At 39.3% G+C, this 17,474-nt stretch overlaps 1 protein-coding gene and 1 non-coding gene across 3 annotated transcripts in view; one reads left to right on the top strand and one right to left on the bottom strand.

Moving 5' to 3' along the window:
- Positions 1-17,474, bottom strand: part of NT5C3A (5'-nucleotidase, cytosolic IIIA) — a 50,414-nt gene that overhangs the window by 24,817 nt on the left and 8,123 nt on the right. The window lies entirely within an intron of this gene.
- LOC116631224 lies at positions 16,557-16,659 on the top strand. The gene has a single exon (XR_004299154.1). It is a non-coding gene; the product is annotated as a U6 spliceosomal RNA (small nuclear RNA).

Here is a 17,474-nt window from a genome sequence, read left to right as displayed (position 1 = left end):
TTTGTACTTCTGAGGAACGAGTTACAACGTTTTAGATACTGTCAATTATTCAATCAACTTGAAAAGCTAAAAATGACCACTTCATATTTTGCCATTAAAGAGTTTCTCAAAATTTTGAAATACTGAAAAAACAAAAAGCCCACAGAAAATCAAATCTTAAACCTTAGTAACTTATTGATTGATTCATTCATTTTGCCTTTAATCTGGGGGCAGGGAAGTAAAGGGAATAAAAGTATTACATTAATTAATAGTTGAATGTGAAAGAAATCACTTCATAATTCTACATAAAACCTGTAGTAAGGATAATTTATTTCTCAATTATCCAATCTAAGACTTAACTACTAACTCACTTAGCTTACCACAATCCAATTATTATTTGGCTATGGAATGTATTTTTAAACTTCAATCTGAACTTGACTGACACTCTAGGAAATTATTCCAAACAAAACAATAAAATCATATAAGGAAACCATTCAGGTGAGTCCTCTATAAGGACTCTTGCAAAACTTGTTCCTGCTAATTGCTGTAATTGCTGTATAAATAAAAGATTATTTTTTAAACATGCAAAACATCCATCTAGGCATCTGACTTCTCTTAAAACTTCTCTAAAGAAGACAACAGTCAATGAACTTCAGCACTGTGACTATTCAAAACAGAATTGAAACAGATGCTATTAATGTTTATATGAGTGTGATTTTATTTTTTAATTTATTATTTTTTTATTTAAATTCAATTAGCCAACATATAGTACATCATTAGTTTCAGATGTAGAGTTCAGGAATTCATCAGTTGCATATAACACCCAGTGCTCATCATATCATATGCTCTCCTTAAATGCCCATCACCCAATTACCCCCATCTCCCCCACCCATCTCCCCTCCAGGAACCCTCATTTTGTTTCCTATAGTTATATGAATATGATTTTAAATGTTTAAGGAGCAAAAACAGAGATGAAACAATGAATTATTACATTTTGGGGAAATGAACAGGAAGTAAAGATTTTCTGTAAGTTTCTTCTTACATTTAAAATCATTCCAAAAACTTATCCCATTAGGTGACTGTTAGTGAAGTTGATTGCTGCATTTATGAATTTGTATACATATATGCAAACGGAGGAAAACCTATGGTTCTAATCTCAATGCATTTCTTAAAAACTCTGCAACAATCTAGGATTGACTTAATTTTCAGAAACTCGAAGTTCTTGAACATAGTTTATATCTTTTTAACTTAAAAAGTAATAAATTCTGTAGTTTAAACTCCTTTAGAGGCAATGACATTTATGTTGCAATAGGTAGGTCAAGTTCAAGAAACTTGGATGTAAGAAAATATCATAAACAAGGGAGTCTTTCCTAGCTCTCCTCTCAAAGGAACTATGTTCTAATATTTCAAGACGCTTAGCACTGAAATTGTTTCCATTTTATTATATCTGGATCTCTGTGCCTGAAATGGAATAAGAAAAACTTTGTTTTAATTTTGGACTCCTTCCATAACACACAGTTGGTATTCTGTCTGTTGAAAAGAAACAGTATTGTTTAGGATTGCTATTTGGGTATGGGTCATATTAAAAATGGCAAAAATGGTTATGTTATTGGTGTATTATATCTGCTACCTCTAAATGGAGAGTACAAAGACTTAACTTACTATCCTCTTTTTGCTATGCCGGATAAACGCATTTAAAAAATAGTAAGGTAAATGGGGCATCTGGGTGGCTCAGTAGGTTAAGTGTCTGCCTTCAGTTCAGGTCATGATCCCAGGGTCCTGGGATAGAGCCCCACATAGGCTCTCTGCTCAGCAGGGAGTCTGCTTCTCCCACTCCCTCTCCCCCCTGCTCATGCTCTCTCTTGCACGCTCTCGCTCTCTCAAATAATTAAATAAAATCTTTAAAAAAATAGTACGGTAAGAGGGGCGCCTGGATGGCTCAGTCATTAAGCGTCTGCCTTCGGCTCAGGTCATGATGCCAGGGTCCTGGGATCAAGCCCCACATCGGGCTCCCTGCTCAGCGGGAAGCCTGCTTCTCCCTCTCTCACTCCCCCTGCTTGCGTTCCCTCTCTCACTGTGTCTTTCTCTGTCAAATAAATAAATAAAATCTTTTTAAAAAAAATAGTAAGGTAAGAAAATGATGAAGTAAATTATTTGGAGAGATTCAAGTTCATAAACGAGTAACTTGTAGCAAAGAATTACTTGAAATTACATGGATGATAAGTGATAACTTGAGTTTTAAAAGTATGTAAATAGAAGAAACCACAAAATATAGTCCTTTTGAAACATCTTTCAATATTAATAAACTCAGTATGTTAAACCAAAGTACTTAATTTAACCTATGCAAACTCTTGGTAACGTATATTATGTCCAACAAGGGAATATGTGCTCATCAGAATAGACCTTATAAAAATAGGTTTATCAGAGAATGGCCTTCAAAGTGCTTTTTATGGTCAAGTGTCATGCTGGTGAACTCTTTCAAACTTTTAAAGAACAGATGGCCCCATGCTAGATAAACTGTTTAACAGCACATAAAAAAAGGTTAAGCTATCCAATTCCATTTATGAAACTAACTAGTATAAAATCCTGAAACAAAGCCTGTCAAAAATAGTACAAAAAGAGGAAACATAACCTAAGTTCACTTATGAATATAGATATAAAAGTCCTAAGTAATAAACCAGTAAAAAACTAAATTCAATAGCACAGATAATCATTGAACATGGCTGAATCAAATATATTATAAAAATCAATTAACATTCATCACAGAGGAATAAAAGGGTCACAGGTGTCTCTATTTTCTTCTTCATGCTCCTTGGTATTTTCTAAATTTTCTGTAATAAATCTATATTATACCCAGAAGGAAACAAATAATATTTTTAAAAGGTTACATGTCCCAAAATATAAGAAAGCAGAAGTGTATATAATGCTACTATATCTTTTGACAAAATAGACATGGCATATGTTAAGTCATGTTTATGGAAGGTAAAATGAAAATTATCTCTTGAGGCAAAATTCCACCTTACTACGTTTTTTTTTTTTTTTTTTTAATTTTATTTATTTATTTGACGGGGAGAGACAGCCAGAGAGAGAACACAAGCAGGGTAAGTGGGAGAGAGAGAAGCAGGCTTCCCGCCGAGCAGGGAGCCTGATGCGGGGCTCGATCCCAGGACCCTGGGATCATGACCTGAGCTGAAGGCAGACGCTTAACGACTGAGCCACCCAGGCGCCCCTCCACCTTACTACGTTTTCTGGAGTAGCCTTCCTCATTCTTTGCCTGTGAGGATAAACTAATGAGTAAGCTACACAAACTACTTAAACAATATGCTATATTCTCCTCCCACTCTGGATATCGAATGAAGTCATAATGTGTAAATGAGGAGTCATATACAAATAAAGCTCTGTAAAACATTATGAAGTAGTAGGACATGGTTTAAAGAAGCCATTTAGGTGGGTGGGGAAATGGGCTAAAAAGATAAAAAGGGATTAAGAAGTACAAACTTCCAGTTATGAAATAAAATCACGGAGACAAAAAGTAGAGCACAGGGAATATGGTCAATTGTAATAACTTCGTATGGTGACTAAACTTGTCAAGGCAAGTAACGTGTAGAATTCTTGAGTCACTATGTTGTACACCTGAAACTAATGGAACACTGCATGTCAGCTGTACCTCAATAAAAAGCAGCAGCACCAACAGCAGCCACTTAAAGATTTGAGAGGAGGGTCATACATAGACTACGCAAAAATGAAAGTGAAAACAAAAAAAAAACTTGGAAAAATACATTTCTAACATATTTCTACAGTTAAAAACATTTTATAAAAGCCCTTGCAAATCAAGAAAAAGAACCTAAGACAATTCAGAAAAGAAGAAAATAAATGGCCAATTATTTTTAACAGTTCAATTTCAAAAGTAATGAATACTTAAGAAAAAACAACTATCATTTGGCAAAAATAAGAAAAAAAAAAAGACACCTATTCCCAGGAAAACAGGGAGCTAGGTACTTGTATGTACTGCTAGTGGAAATGTAAATCGGTACAACCTTTTCAGAAGGTAACCTGGAAGCACATTCAAAAGCCTTAGATTTGTACATGCCCTTTGATCCAGCATCCCACTTAAACAGTCATGGACTTGCACAGATGCAACACAAATGTTTACTGACTCATTATTTATTATAATGAAAAATGGTAAACAATCTAAATGTTCAACAGTGAAGAACTTGCTGAAGAAATTATAACACATATATGATATAAAGGAATATAATATAGTCACTAAAATAAATATAAAATTAGGAAGGAATAAATTAATAAGTGAATAATCTTGGGGCGCCTGGGCTGCTCAGTTGGTTAAGTGTCTGCCTTTGGCTCAGGTCCTGATCCCAGCGTCCTGGAAAGGAGTCCCGCCTCCTGCTCTGCTCAGCAGGGAGCCCGCTTCTCCCTCTGCCCCTCCCACCCTTGTGCTCTCTCTCTCTTTTTCTCTCTCTCTCATAAATAAATAAAAATCTTGGGCGCCTGGGTAGCTCAGTCGGTTAAGCGTCTGCCTTCGGCTCAGGTCATGATCCCAGGGTCCTGGGATCAAGCCCCGCATCGGGCTCCCTGCTCAGCGGGAAGCCTGCGTCTCCCTCTCCCTCTGCCCCTCCCTACTGTTTGTGCTCTCTCTCTGCTCTGTCTTGCTCTCTCAAATAAAGAAAATCTTAAAAAAAAAAAAAAATCTTAAAAAAAAATAAGTGAGTAATCTTATTAAAAACAATGTTACAGTATGATCTCAGGTTGGGAAAAATGATACTTAATAGTTATATATAAATGAATCGAATGCATAGAAGCTTTATCCTTTACAAAAAAACATGTTTCCCATACGACTTTAGCAAAATTAAATTTCAGTAACTGAAAATGATATAATTATATATGCCAAGCTTGTAAGTATGCTACTCAGGTCAATTTACCCCTCTACAAATTATTATAGCAGGCAGGCAGGGATTAGGCCCCAGACTGCGAGGTCCTCAGGTTAAAAACCGTTATTCAGGGGCGCCTGGGTGGCTTAGTCAATTAAGCATGACTCCGGCTGGGGTTATGATCTCAGGGTCCTGGAATGGAGCCTTATGTTGGGCTCTGTGCTCAGCGGGGCGCCTGCTCCTCCCTCTCCCTCTGCTCATGCTCTCACTCTCATATAAATAAAATTAAAAAAAAAAAAAAAAGACAAAACCAGGGCACCTGGGTGGCTCAGTCGTTAAGCATCTGCCTTCGGCTCAGGTCATGATCCCAGGGTCCTGGGATTGAGCCCCACATCGGGCTCCCTACTCGGCAGGGGGCCTGCTTCTCCCTCTACCCACTCCCCCTGCTTGTGTTCATTCCCTCTCTTGCTGTGTCTCTCTCTGTCAAATAAATAAATAAAATCTTTAAAAATAAATAAATAAATAAAAAGACAAAACCATTACTCAACATTTGGGATAACGCTGGATATCTTTCTATTCCCAATCTTTTAACTTCAAGGATGTATGATGCTCTAACTAGACATTCTTCTTTTCCAAACCTGAGAGCTCAAAGAGAATATTGTTTAGAGACAGTTGTTAAATCATTACTTAATCTGAATCTCTTACAAGACAACATCCTGTCTAAAAGAAAGTCGGTCTGGAAAACAGTATGGAGGTTCCTCAAAAGGTTGAAAATAAAGCTAACCTATGACCCAGCAATTGCACTACTGGGTATTTACCCCAAAGATGCAAATGTAGTGATCCAAAGGGGCACGTGCACCCCAATGTTCATAGCAGCAACATCCACAATAGCCAAACTATAGAAAGAGCCCAGATGTCCATCGACAGATGAATGGATAAAGAAGATCTGGTATATATATATATAATGGAATACCACTCAGCCATCAAAAAATAAAATAAAATATTGCCATTGGCAACAATGTGGATGGAACTAGAGGGTGTTATGCTAAGCGAAATAAGTCAATCAGAGAAAGACAATTATCATATGATCTCGCTGATATGCGGAATTTAAGAAACAAAAAAGATCATAGGGGAACAGAGGAAAAAATAAAACAAGACAAAATCAGAGAGGGAGACAAACCATAAGAGACTCTTAAGCATAGGAAAGAAACTGAGGGTTGCTGGAGGAGCGGGGGTTGGGGGATGGGGTAACTGGGTGATGGACATTAAGGAGGGCACGTGATGTAATGAGCACTGGGTATTATATAAGACTGATGAATCACTGACCTCTACCTCTGAAAGCAATAATACGTTGTATGTTAACTGAATTTAAATAAAAATAAATAAATTTAAGAAATAAATAAAAGAAAGTTGGGAAAAGAATAGCTTTGTTTCACGAAAGGAGCTGAAAAGAGAATTAACATTTATTGAATACTATGTGGTAAACAGTTTGAGACTGTATGCATATCATCTCTTTTTTAATCTTAACAACCCACATAGATATTTAGAATATACTGTTGGAATTCTCCGAAAGTATAATTATTTAAAACACTAAGTGAAATAAAAAATACAAACGCAAAGACAGAACATATTCCTAATATAATACCCTGAAAGAAACAAGGGGGCAGAAGATTTTTTAGGTGAATCTTCTCCATTCTGGAGAACTGGAAATTGAGACTTAGAAATTGTCCAAAGTTAAACCATCGGAATGTGGCAGGGCTGAGTCAGAACCAAGGATTCGCCAACTACTAAACTCTCAAACATTATATATTTATGACTTCATTCCCTAACAAGATACTCTAAAGTTCAAATCATCAATTACGTAACTTATTAAAGAAGTTACTTTATCTTTACTATATAAGCTACAATACTTAAAAAGCACAGAATAACTGAATAATTATGGAACACCAGATAGATTTCCCCATCCTACAAAAACTAGGCCTATGTGACAAAACCATGTACATACACATGGATATCTCTCTCTCTATACATCATATTATATATATACACATACATACATATATATGGTACATAGTTCTGCACAAAGAATGAAATAGAATAAAATATTTAATTAGCTTGGAAAGAGATAAAATTTTTATTTTCTTAATTTTTATTTTATTATTTTTTAAAGGTTTTATTTATTTATTTGAGAGAGTGAGAGAGAGAGCATGAGAGCAGGGAAGGGCAGAGGGAGAAGCAGACTCCCCACTGAGTGGGGAGCACAGATGCGTTGTGGGGCTCGATCCTGGGACTCCGGGATCATTACCTAAGCCAAAGGCAGACTTGACCCACTGAGCCACCCAGGCGCCTCAAGAGAGAAAAATTTTTAAAGATCAGCAACACAGGAACACTTCATTAACGCAATTGGTGTTCCCAACTGAGAAGCATGCTTTCTTTAAAAGCTTCAGAGAGAGCTAAAGTCGGACTGAGTGCTGGCTCTGCTACTTACTAAGCTACATCCTAAGCAAATTAATAAAAATTATGACAATTTACCAGCTGGACTGTGTTTTTAAGGATTAAATAAGGTCATGCACTGTGAATGTGGCCATAAGTAGACACCCCAAAATTTTAGTTCCCTTCCCCTGGTTAACAGATAATAGGGGCTTCTCCCTCTGACCCTCCCTCCTCTCATGCTCTCTCTCTCTCTCAAATAAATAAATCAATCTTTAAAAAAAAAAGGGGGGGTGCCTGGGTGGCTTAGTTGGTTAAGCGACTGCCTTTGGCTCAGGTCATGATCCTGGAGTCCCAGGGTCAAGTCCTGCATCAGGCTCCCTGCTTGGCGGGGGTCTGCTTCTCCCTCTGACCCTCCCCCCTCTCGTGCTCTCTCTCTCTCTCTCTCAAATAAATAAATCAATCTTAAAAAAAAAAACAACAGATAATAGGGCAGTGCCCAACTAACCCAAATGGGAATCAGTTTCTAATTGTTTTCTAGTTCTAGTCCCAGTGTAGCCCCCTGTTTTCTTTCCCCCCCTATTATCTTAATGTGACTTCTGTAGGTTTCTTTTTTGTAACATTTCACTATGCTGTAATGCTTAGGTTCTCAAACTTTTCCTATCTCCATCAAAATTGATCGAGTGCCTCATTCCCTTAGAACACTGTGACAGAGAAATCTAGATAAACATAAACTGTTCGGGGGAAGACTGTATAAGAAGATAATGATTTTTTTTTTTTTTTTTTGGATGATGGTGTTCTGAACCCCGGTCCTGGGTAGGGCATTTGAAGTAAAATAAATGAGAGGGCTGTGCCATGACAAAGCTTCAGAGATAAAGTGGGGACAGGAAGGATCTCACCACAACCCACATGTGACTATCTACTTCCACCCACTCACAAGCAGGAACTTGCCACACAACCTTCCATTAAGCAACCTTCCAATCAACCAACAAACAACTCTGTAATCTATTAGCACCTTGAAATATGAGGAAGATAAACAACACATGTGAAAAAATAGACCATGGCATTTAAATCTGTAACAGCAGAAGACTGTCAAAGTTGGTTTAGATTTTATAGATTAATGGTTTTAGGGGAGGAAAAATAATTTTCCCTGTACCCTTCTATGTTCTTTGCTGAGGCCATCCATCCCATAATAAAAAGACAGATTAACAGAAAAAGAAATCCTTAATTTCACACATATGGGAACCCACAAAGATTCGAGACCCAAAGGCAGTCAGGCAATTGAGGCTTATAAACCATCTTGAGCTCAGGAGAAAGGAGAGGCTTGGGGCTTCAAAGGGGAGGAAGGCAATTCCAGGAAAATGAGAAAAGCAATGTTTGCCTTCATGCAGGTAAGTATCTCAGATAAAAGAGTAATCTCTGGTAATAGCTCTCTTCCTGGTACAGGCCCCCTTTCCAAATTCTTTTAGGCAGGTAAAAGGGAGTTAAAAAGCTCTTCCTGACCGCTCTGGGTCTTGACTGCCTTCAGTTCACAATAATCCCCATACCAAAGTGGCAGACTTTGGGGTGACAAATTCTGCTCCCCTCAGGTTGAAGCAACAGTGAGAGAGTAAACATAAAAATAAAACAAGAAAGGTAATTTAGAAAGCTAGCACCAAGCCATAGCACAGAGAAGTCTGCCATCTGCTGACACAAAAATGGAATCGTATAGATTTCCCTGATGGCTGTTTTTAAAGCAGTGGGAACCTCAGGTAAGGCTTATGACATTAGATTTCAATTAAGTCACTGTACTGAAGAGATAAATTACAACCGCTAATTCAAAAGACAATAAGGATTAAAATGGGATTTAAGATTCTTTATAGGCTTATTAATTCAGTAACTCTAAATAATGTGATGTCCGAATTACTTTAAAAGCAAACAAAAGAGAAATCTATGGAAATGATTTAACATAAACTGTAGGGAACATTCAAACTGCTATGATGAATTAAGGATAATCTAAGACACTTTGCAAAAATTAGAAAATCTGTGGGAGAGGAAAAATAATTTTTCCTCTACCTTTCTAGGTTCTTGGCTGAAACCTTCCTATAATAAAAGACAGATTAATAGGAGAAAAACAAACACGAATTTAATAACATGCATCCCTCCTGAATACATGGGAGATACCCAGGAAAATGGAGTCACTCCCTGAAATGGGTCAGGTTATCATCTTAAGTACCATCTCTAGCTAAAGAAAAAAGAAGATGGCATATCCTGGGGTTACAAATCCTGTTCCCTTTCAAATCCTACAGATTTCACCTCTGCGATCAGTCAATGTTCTGTCCTCTTTCTCTGGCTCCCATAGCAGGCTAGGGTTCATTCTCTTTAATCCAGGCTTATTTCAATTCCTGCTTCTCCAGTGACAGAATGCTGTCCCAACATATGCCTCTTTGGCATGACGACTATTTTGAGCTGATTATTTCAGAGAAATAGGAGACACAGGTGAAGCTCTGAAAAGAGAAGTTCCCTTTTGCAAGGGAAATTTATATTTATAAAGGAAATCCCCATTTCTATGTGTGTCTCCACTCTGTACCAAAAGAGAAGGAAGAAAAAGATGAAGAAAGCACGGCAAACTCAAATCAATGGAGAGAGTGCACTTAAAATCTGCATTATCAACCCTTACTCTGGTTTACCATTTTTTTCCTCCTTCCACCCAACAACAGGCCTCTTCCATGCCCTTCTTTTTGCTTATAGCTGTAGATGGTATAATTTTAAACCATCTAAGAGAGTTACTCACTATTCCCAAGGCATCTCTCGTGTCTATGTGTTTTTTTTTTTAAAGATTTTATTTATTCATTTGAGACACAGAGATAGAGAGAGAGCATGAGCAGGGGGAGAGGCAGAGGCAGAGGGAGAAGCAGGCTCCCTGCTTAGCCAGGAGCCCGATGTGGGGCTCGATCCCAGGACCCTGGGATCATGACCCGAGCCGAAGGCAGACGCTTAACCATCTGAGCCACCCAGGCGCCCCTCGTGTATATGTGTTAATAAAACTTTTTCTCTTGTTAATTCTATCTTTGGTTATAGGGTCCCCAGCACAGACCTTAGAAAGGTAGATGGAAAATTATTTTTTCCTCACACTCCTTGCCTCTTGATTCTAGTTATGCTAATTTAGTGTACTTCAGCTACCAGATTAAGCAATTAAAATGCATTCCAGATCTTATCACTTTTTGAAAATGAATTTAACTCTCAAAGACTCTTCAGCAAGTTAATTACAAACACCTCACTACTGATAATACAAACGTTTCTACAATGTGGTCCCAACACTTTTTTTTTTTTTAAAGATTTTATTTATTTATTTGACAGAGACACAGCAAGAGAGGGGACACAAGCAGGGGGGAGTGGGAGAGGGAGAAGCAGGCTTCCCGCGGAGCAGGGAGCCCGATGCGGGGCTCGATCCCAGGGTCCTGGGATCGTGACCTGAGCCGAAGGCAGACGCTTAACGACTGAGCCACCCAGGCGCCCCCCAACATTTTTTTAAAATGTTGCTTTCAATTAACCGTTTTTTAAAAAAATATACATGTTCATGCTATTTCAAACAGTGCGGAACATTGAAGGATGAAAAAGTACAAGTCTCCTTCCTCATTCTCATCCTCTCAAGTTCTATCATTACTAGGAACAACTACAAACAACTAGCGCAGTTTTTCAAGAATTTCCAATGACATAAAAGCACATACATGTGTATCTCCCTGGAGCCACAACTGTTCTACAATGTGCTTTTTCCCCCTAGTTACTATCTTTTGAACTTTTTAAAATGTTAACTCAGATTTACTTTCTTGTATGTATGTATGTATTTATTTATAAAAGATTTATTTATTTGAGAGAGAGAGAGCACACATGTGAGCACAAGCGGGGGGAAGGGCAGAGAGAGAGGGACAAGCGGACTCCCCACTTAGTGGGGAGCCTGAGGCAGCACTCAATCCCAGCACCCTGAGATCACTGACATGGGAAACAAAGGCAGAAGAAAAATTATTAAATTTCCTTATAACGTACAGCCCATTGACAAGTCCTTAAAACAGGCAGAGTGACATTCCTCTAGGGACTCAGCTGCCTCGATGTTAATACCTTGTAAAGGGCAAAGGCAATCTTAGCCCAACCCCCAGGACCCTGTAAGTCTACTTTAACATACCAAGATACATGTTGGCAATCATCCCCCAAGCATATGACCCACCAATATACATCCGAAGGGTCTCATGACTCAGGTTTTATTAGACAGTAATAAATGACCTTATCCCAACAATAGCTAGCTCCTCAAGGTCCTGGAAACCTTCCTTCCAAAATTCCTTAGAGACTTAACGCTATCCCTACCCCTCTCCCAACTTGAAAGTGTATAATGGGCCACTCCTCATGACCCCAGTGCTGCTCTTTCTGCCCACGGGTCCTGTCCTCGTGCTTTAATAAAACCACCTTTTTGCACCAAAGACGCCTCAAGAATTCTTTCTTGGCTGTCAGCTTGGAACCCTGATGTCTTTCCTACATCAATCATGATCTGAGCCGAAGTCAGACACTTAACTGACTGAGCCACCCAGGTGCCCCTACTTTCTTGTTTTTAAAGCTGCACAATGTTTTATTATACAAATGCACCACAGTGTAACCAATGCACTATAATTTATTTAACCGATGTATATACCGCCTCCAACAGAGTAAACAAAAGTGCCCATTTTTCTATATCCTCATCACTCGGATTTCTCTCTCCACACAGTGCTTGGCAGTCCCCAGTTTTGCCTATTTGTGAGCAATTAAACTGGATTTTTTTAAAATACATTTTGTAGGGGTGCCTGGGTGGCTCAGTCGTTAAGCGTCTGCCTTCGGCTCAGGTCATGATCCCAGGGTCCTGGGATCGAGCCCCGCATCGGGCTCCCTGCTCCGCGAGAAGCCTGCTTCTCCCTCTCCCGCTCCCCCTGCTTGTGCTCCTTCTCTCGCCATGTCTCTCTCTGTCAAATAAATAGATAAAATCTTTAAAAAATAAAAAAAATAAAATAAAATACATTTTGTAAACTTTGTAATTTTGCTGGGGGCAAGAATTTCAATTCTTTACTTCTACGGTTCTCAAATTTTAGCCTTCACTGGGAATCACCTGGAGGGCTTAAAGTAAAGGATCTAAGGATATGATGATTTTTACCTAGAAAAGAGACTTTCTAGATAAATTAAAAATACTATCGGGTCCCTGGCTGACTCAGTCGGTAGAGCATGCTACTCTTGATCTCAGAGTCTTGAGTTCAAGCCCCACATTGGGCCTAGAGCTTACTTAAAAACAAACAAACAAAAAATATGATAGCATCTGGTTCAGGGGCGGCTCCATCTGTTGTGTAAATGAATTCCCAACTAAAAGCTTAAAAAAGTTTTGTAAAAACTCCAGCTGTTTCAGGAAGTATTCTGGCTAACATAAAAACAGCTCATTAGATAATTGTTGAAGCTGAAAATGTGATTAAAGTTGAGTGAGGATAATACATTGGAAACATGACAAATGTGATTTGCAAAGACAAAGTCATACGCCTGGTATAAATATCTCCATATTTGCAAATCTGGGGATTCAAGATGACCTTGAACATATTCTTTGCCAATGTTAAGAGTTTAATATATTCCCCTTATTTTACAATATATTTTATTTAGACTGACCAATCATGATTGTTATCCTTCAAACACCACAGCCATCAAATATTACCCAATGTAATCTATTCCTTTGAATTTCACATAGCCTTTCCTTGAGATCTCTCTCCCAACATTTATATTCATTCATTGTAGAAGTACTGTTAATGATGTGGAGAACAAAGGCAAAAGGAAAAAAAAAAATTAAGCTTCCTTATAACTTACAGTCCATTGACAAGTACTTGGGACAGGCAGGGTGATCTTCCTCCAGGAACTCAACTACCTCAAAGTTAATACTTTGCTAAAGGCAAAAGGCAACCTTAGATTGACATTAGCCCAACATCCAGGATCTTGTAAGTCTACTTTAACATATGAAAATCCTTTTGGAAACTTCCTTTATCTCTACCCCTTCCCCCCAAGATATATGTTAGCAATCATCCTCCAAGCATATGGTCCACTGATATACATCTGAAGGGTCTCATGACTAAGGTTGTACTAAGACAGTAATAAATGACCTTTTCCTAACAACAGCTAGTCCCTCAAGGTCCTGGAAACCTTGCTTCCAAATTCCTTAGAGACTTATGCTATCCCTAACCCCCTTCCAATTTGAAAGTATATAATTAGTCACTCCTCACAATCCCAGTGAAGTTCTTTCTGCCCATGGGTTCTGTCCCTGTGCTTTAATGAAACCACCCTTTTTTGCACTTAAGATGCCTCAAGAATTCTTTTTTTTTTAACATTTATTTACTAGAGAGACACACACAGAGAGGGAGAGCTCAAAGGGAGAATGAGAGGGAGAAGCAGACTCCCTGCTGAGCAGAGAGCCCGATGTGGGGCTCAATCCCAGGACCCTGAGATCATGACCTGAGCCGAAGGCAGCTGCTTAACTGACTGAGCCACCCAGGTGCCCCTCGAGGATTCTTTCTTGACCGTTCTCTCCGAACCCCAACATTTCACATCATTAGGACTCTAACTTTTAATAGTTGTGACACATAATTGTGAGACTAGTTTCTAAATCTCATTAGTATATATGAAGACAGTGGTGATATCTCAAGAATTATTGAAGACCTAGGTATTTTAGGTGTGAAGGAATAAATCTTCATGCTTGGGGTGGACAGAAGGGCAAAGCTATTCTGAGTCTGTATTCTGTCCTGCTGTATTACCAAAGATTTGTAACAGTTGGAATGCTCTATTTTTCTACCAGCCAACTGACCACCAGTAATACCAGATTATATATATGTGCTTTTATTTGATCAAATAGTAAATGAATTTACTGAGTGGCAAATGATATGGAAAAGGAATAGGAACTATGGTATAGCATGGTAGACTGCTTATTACCTAATTCCTTCCTTCCTTTCCTACTAATAGAATCTCAATTTTGTTGGAGGGTGGCCATTTGCTCAGCCAAAAAATTCCTCAGCTTCACAGTTAGGGTAGCTATATGACACTGTTCTCTCCAAATACATGTGAGGAGAAAGTTCTGCTTTACTTAATTGAGTATCCTCCTCCCTGGAAGATGGACATGTTGGCCAGGACTGCAACAGCCATTTTGTGACCAAGAGAAAAGCCAAGAGAATTTCAAAGACCTCTGTCTTGATATCCTTGTACTCCCTAATTAATACCAGCAACTGCCTACTTTTTAGACCTCTCCTTATATTAGAAAAATAGAATGTTTATTGTTTATTAAAGACACTGATTTTGGGTCTCTGTCTCTCCTAGGTGCAACTAATAAAAAAGACAAAGGGGGCACGTGGGTGGCTCAGTAGGTTAAGCGTCTGCCTTCGGCACAGGTCATGATCCCAGGGTCCTGGGATCCAGCCCCATAACAGGCTTCCTCCCTCCCTCCCTCCCTCTCCCTCTGCCCCTCACTCCCTCCACCCCTGCCATGTATATGCTCTCTCTCTCAAATAAATAAAATCTTAAAAATAAAAGACAAAGAAATATGTACAAATCTAGACCCTTAAAGAACACACGTAACAGTAAACAATACAAGACAGTGTATAAATTACTACTTTATGAAAAATCATCAGGAAATGCCACAAGAGTTCGGGGGAATATGCTTTACAAAACAAGTGAATTAAAAACAGGTCCTAAAAGGTCATAAATCTGAGTGCTGATATAAATTAAAGTTGGGATACAGAGATATTTTTAAAAGCCTGTGTAATAGCATTGAGCCACTTAAGCAGTTGTATTTAAATCTTGATTCCCTGCCCCCTCCCTTTTCTAAATATAGACTCAATAGTGGGCTTTCCACTTACTCATATAGTACCCAGAGAACATCTGATGTTATCTTAAAATAGAAGAAAGGAAGGACTTTTTGTCAGAAGTCACCTCCAGGAAGGAAACTCACTCAAGTTTCAAAAACAGCACCAGCTTATAAGGAGTAATTGTTGGTGTTTACAAGGAAGCCATAAAAAGTTGAGATGTGTTTAAATTAGAAATGGGGGCACCTGGGTGGTTCAGTCAGTTAAGCCTCTGCCTTCAGCTGGGGTCATGATCCCAGAGTCCTGGGATCAAGCTGGGCGCTGGGCTCTCTGCTCAGCGGGGAGTCTGCTTTTTCCTCTCCCTCTCTTTCTGCCCCTCCCCTTGTGCGCGCTCTCTCTCAGATAAATAAATAAAATCTTAAAAAAAAAAAAGAAATGATAATTTTAACTGGTTGGGGAGTGTCTAGTGAGAGCGAAGCCAGTGTCCATCTTGAATACTAGATGGAGGTCATATCGCCCACAAGGCAGGGCTGGACCGGCCACAGAGGACACAGAACACACAGACCAAGACTCAAGAGATGGGAAAGCTTGCTTATCATTCAAAAGCATGTAGGGGCCGAGGGTAGGCCACCCCAAGATGGGCCACTCTGGCATGAAGATTATTTTGAGCTGAAGGCAAGACCCTACGGGCTCAAGAGAAACTTTTGCCCATGCTTTAAACACTTAGAAGAACTCTTAAGTGGGGGTCTTTCCCAGAATAAGGAGAGATCCATTTTACCTGAGTGACCCATGTGTACGGCGGGGCAAACATCTGCTCTTCTTACTGCCCTATGAACTGCATTCCTTTCCTCTCAAGTCCCTGACCCCTACTCCCTTCTCCTTAGTTCAGAATGACACAGAAACCTCATTTTCCCTGTCTTTGGAATTTCCATGTCTGTGTGCATTACCATATGTATGCTATTAAATTTGATTTTCTCCTGTTAATCTGTCAATTGATTTCTTAATTGATTCTCAGTCCATCGAAAAGAACCTTCGAGGGGTCACAGTTCAGCTCATAACAATGATTAACATCTAAAAAAAAATTCATAGAATGTTAAACGTACATAATAGATGTTAAATAAGGAATCTTCCAGTTTCAGTTCAATTCAGGGATGGGTATCCTACTAAGTTGAGGGAAGGAAAAGAGAGAATTGGCTTCATGACTGGGGCCCTTACCCACTTAAAGAATACAAAAGGGTGAAAAGAGTGAAGAGGGTGTCTGGAAGAGTTGTTGCTGTGCCCTCTGCCTCCGAGGGAATGGGTACGGCGGAGCGCTACCTTCTCACCAAGCAAGAGGGACCTTTCACGGGGTCACCTGGAGAATGTGTTTTCTGCGGAAGACTGAGGCCTGATCCAAGCCACAAAGGATATTCCGTGGGACGGAAGTGGCTCTGCTATGCTCCACCGGCAGCACATACACTAAAATTGGAACAGTAAGGATATTAGCATGACCCCTGTACAAGAATGACATGCAAATTCATGAAGTGTTCCACCTTTTTTATAGTTTTTATAATCGAAGTTTTCGGAGAGTAGAACTTAAGTGTTCTTAAGCGTTCTCACAAACACACAAAGATAAATATGTAAGGTGATGGGTGTATTAACTAACTAGATGGGGAAAATCCTTTTACAGCGTATATGTATATCCAATCACAATGTACACTTTAAATATTTTAGAATTTTGCCAGTTATAACACCATAAACATGAAATTTTCTTTAAAAGATTTTATTTATTTGACAGACAACACACTGAGAGAGGGAACACAAGCAGGGGGAATGGGAGAGGGAGAAGCAGGCTTCCTACCGAGCAGGGAGCCCGATGCGGGGCTCGATCCCAGGACCCTGGGACCATGACCTGAGCCGAAGGCAGATGCTTAACGACTGAGCCACCCAGGTGTCCCATAAAGATGAAATTTTTAAAAAGTGGTTTTGTTGTAATGGCCTGTACTCCTAGAGTCTGTCAGAGCCAGGGATAAGTGAATGCTCCCACACAGGAGGGAACCAGCCAGAAACGTATTTCTGTCCAGCCCGCAAGAGCCACCTGAGAGGGAGGGACTTCAAAGGCAAGAGCCTGTATGGAGTGGATCACTCAAAAAAAAAAAAAAAAAATCAGGCTGAGGTGGAGTGGGGTGCCCAAAAAAATTAATATGGGGTTGCAGTGAAAGAAGAGAAAGTCAACTTTAAATATCTTGCAGGCCCAGGGAGCACAAACCTAACCAGTCAAATAAGAACTCTCATTTTGGGACACCTAGCTGGCACAGTCAGTTAAGCATCCGACTCTTGGTTTTGGCTCAGGTTGTGATCTTGGGGTCCTGAG

Source organism: Phoca vitulina, unplaced genomic scaffold (genome assembly GCF_004348235.1).
Source record: "Phoca vitulina isolate PV1807 unplaced genomic scaffold, GSC_HSeal_1.0 scaffold4, whole genome shotgun sequence".
NCBI lineage: Eukaryota > Metazoa > Chordata > Mammalia > Carnivora > Phocidae > Phoca > Phoca vitulina.
Note: the sequence above shows the minus strand (reverse complement) of the source record. Positions and strands in the feature narration are given on the sequence as shown.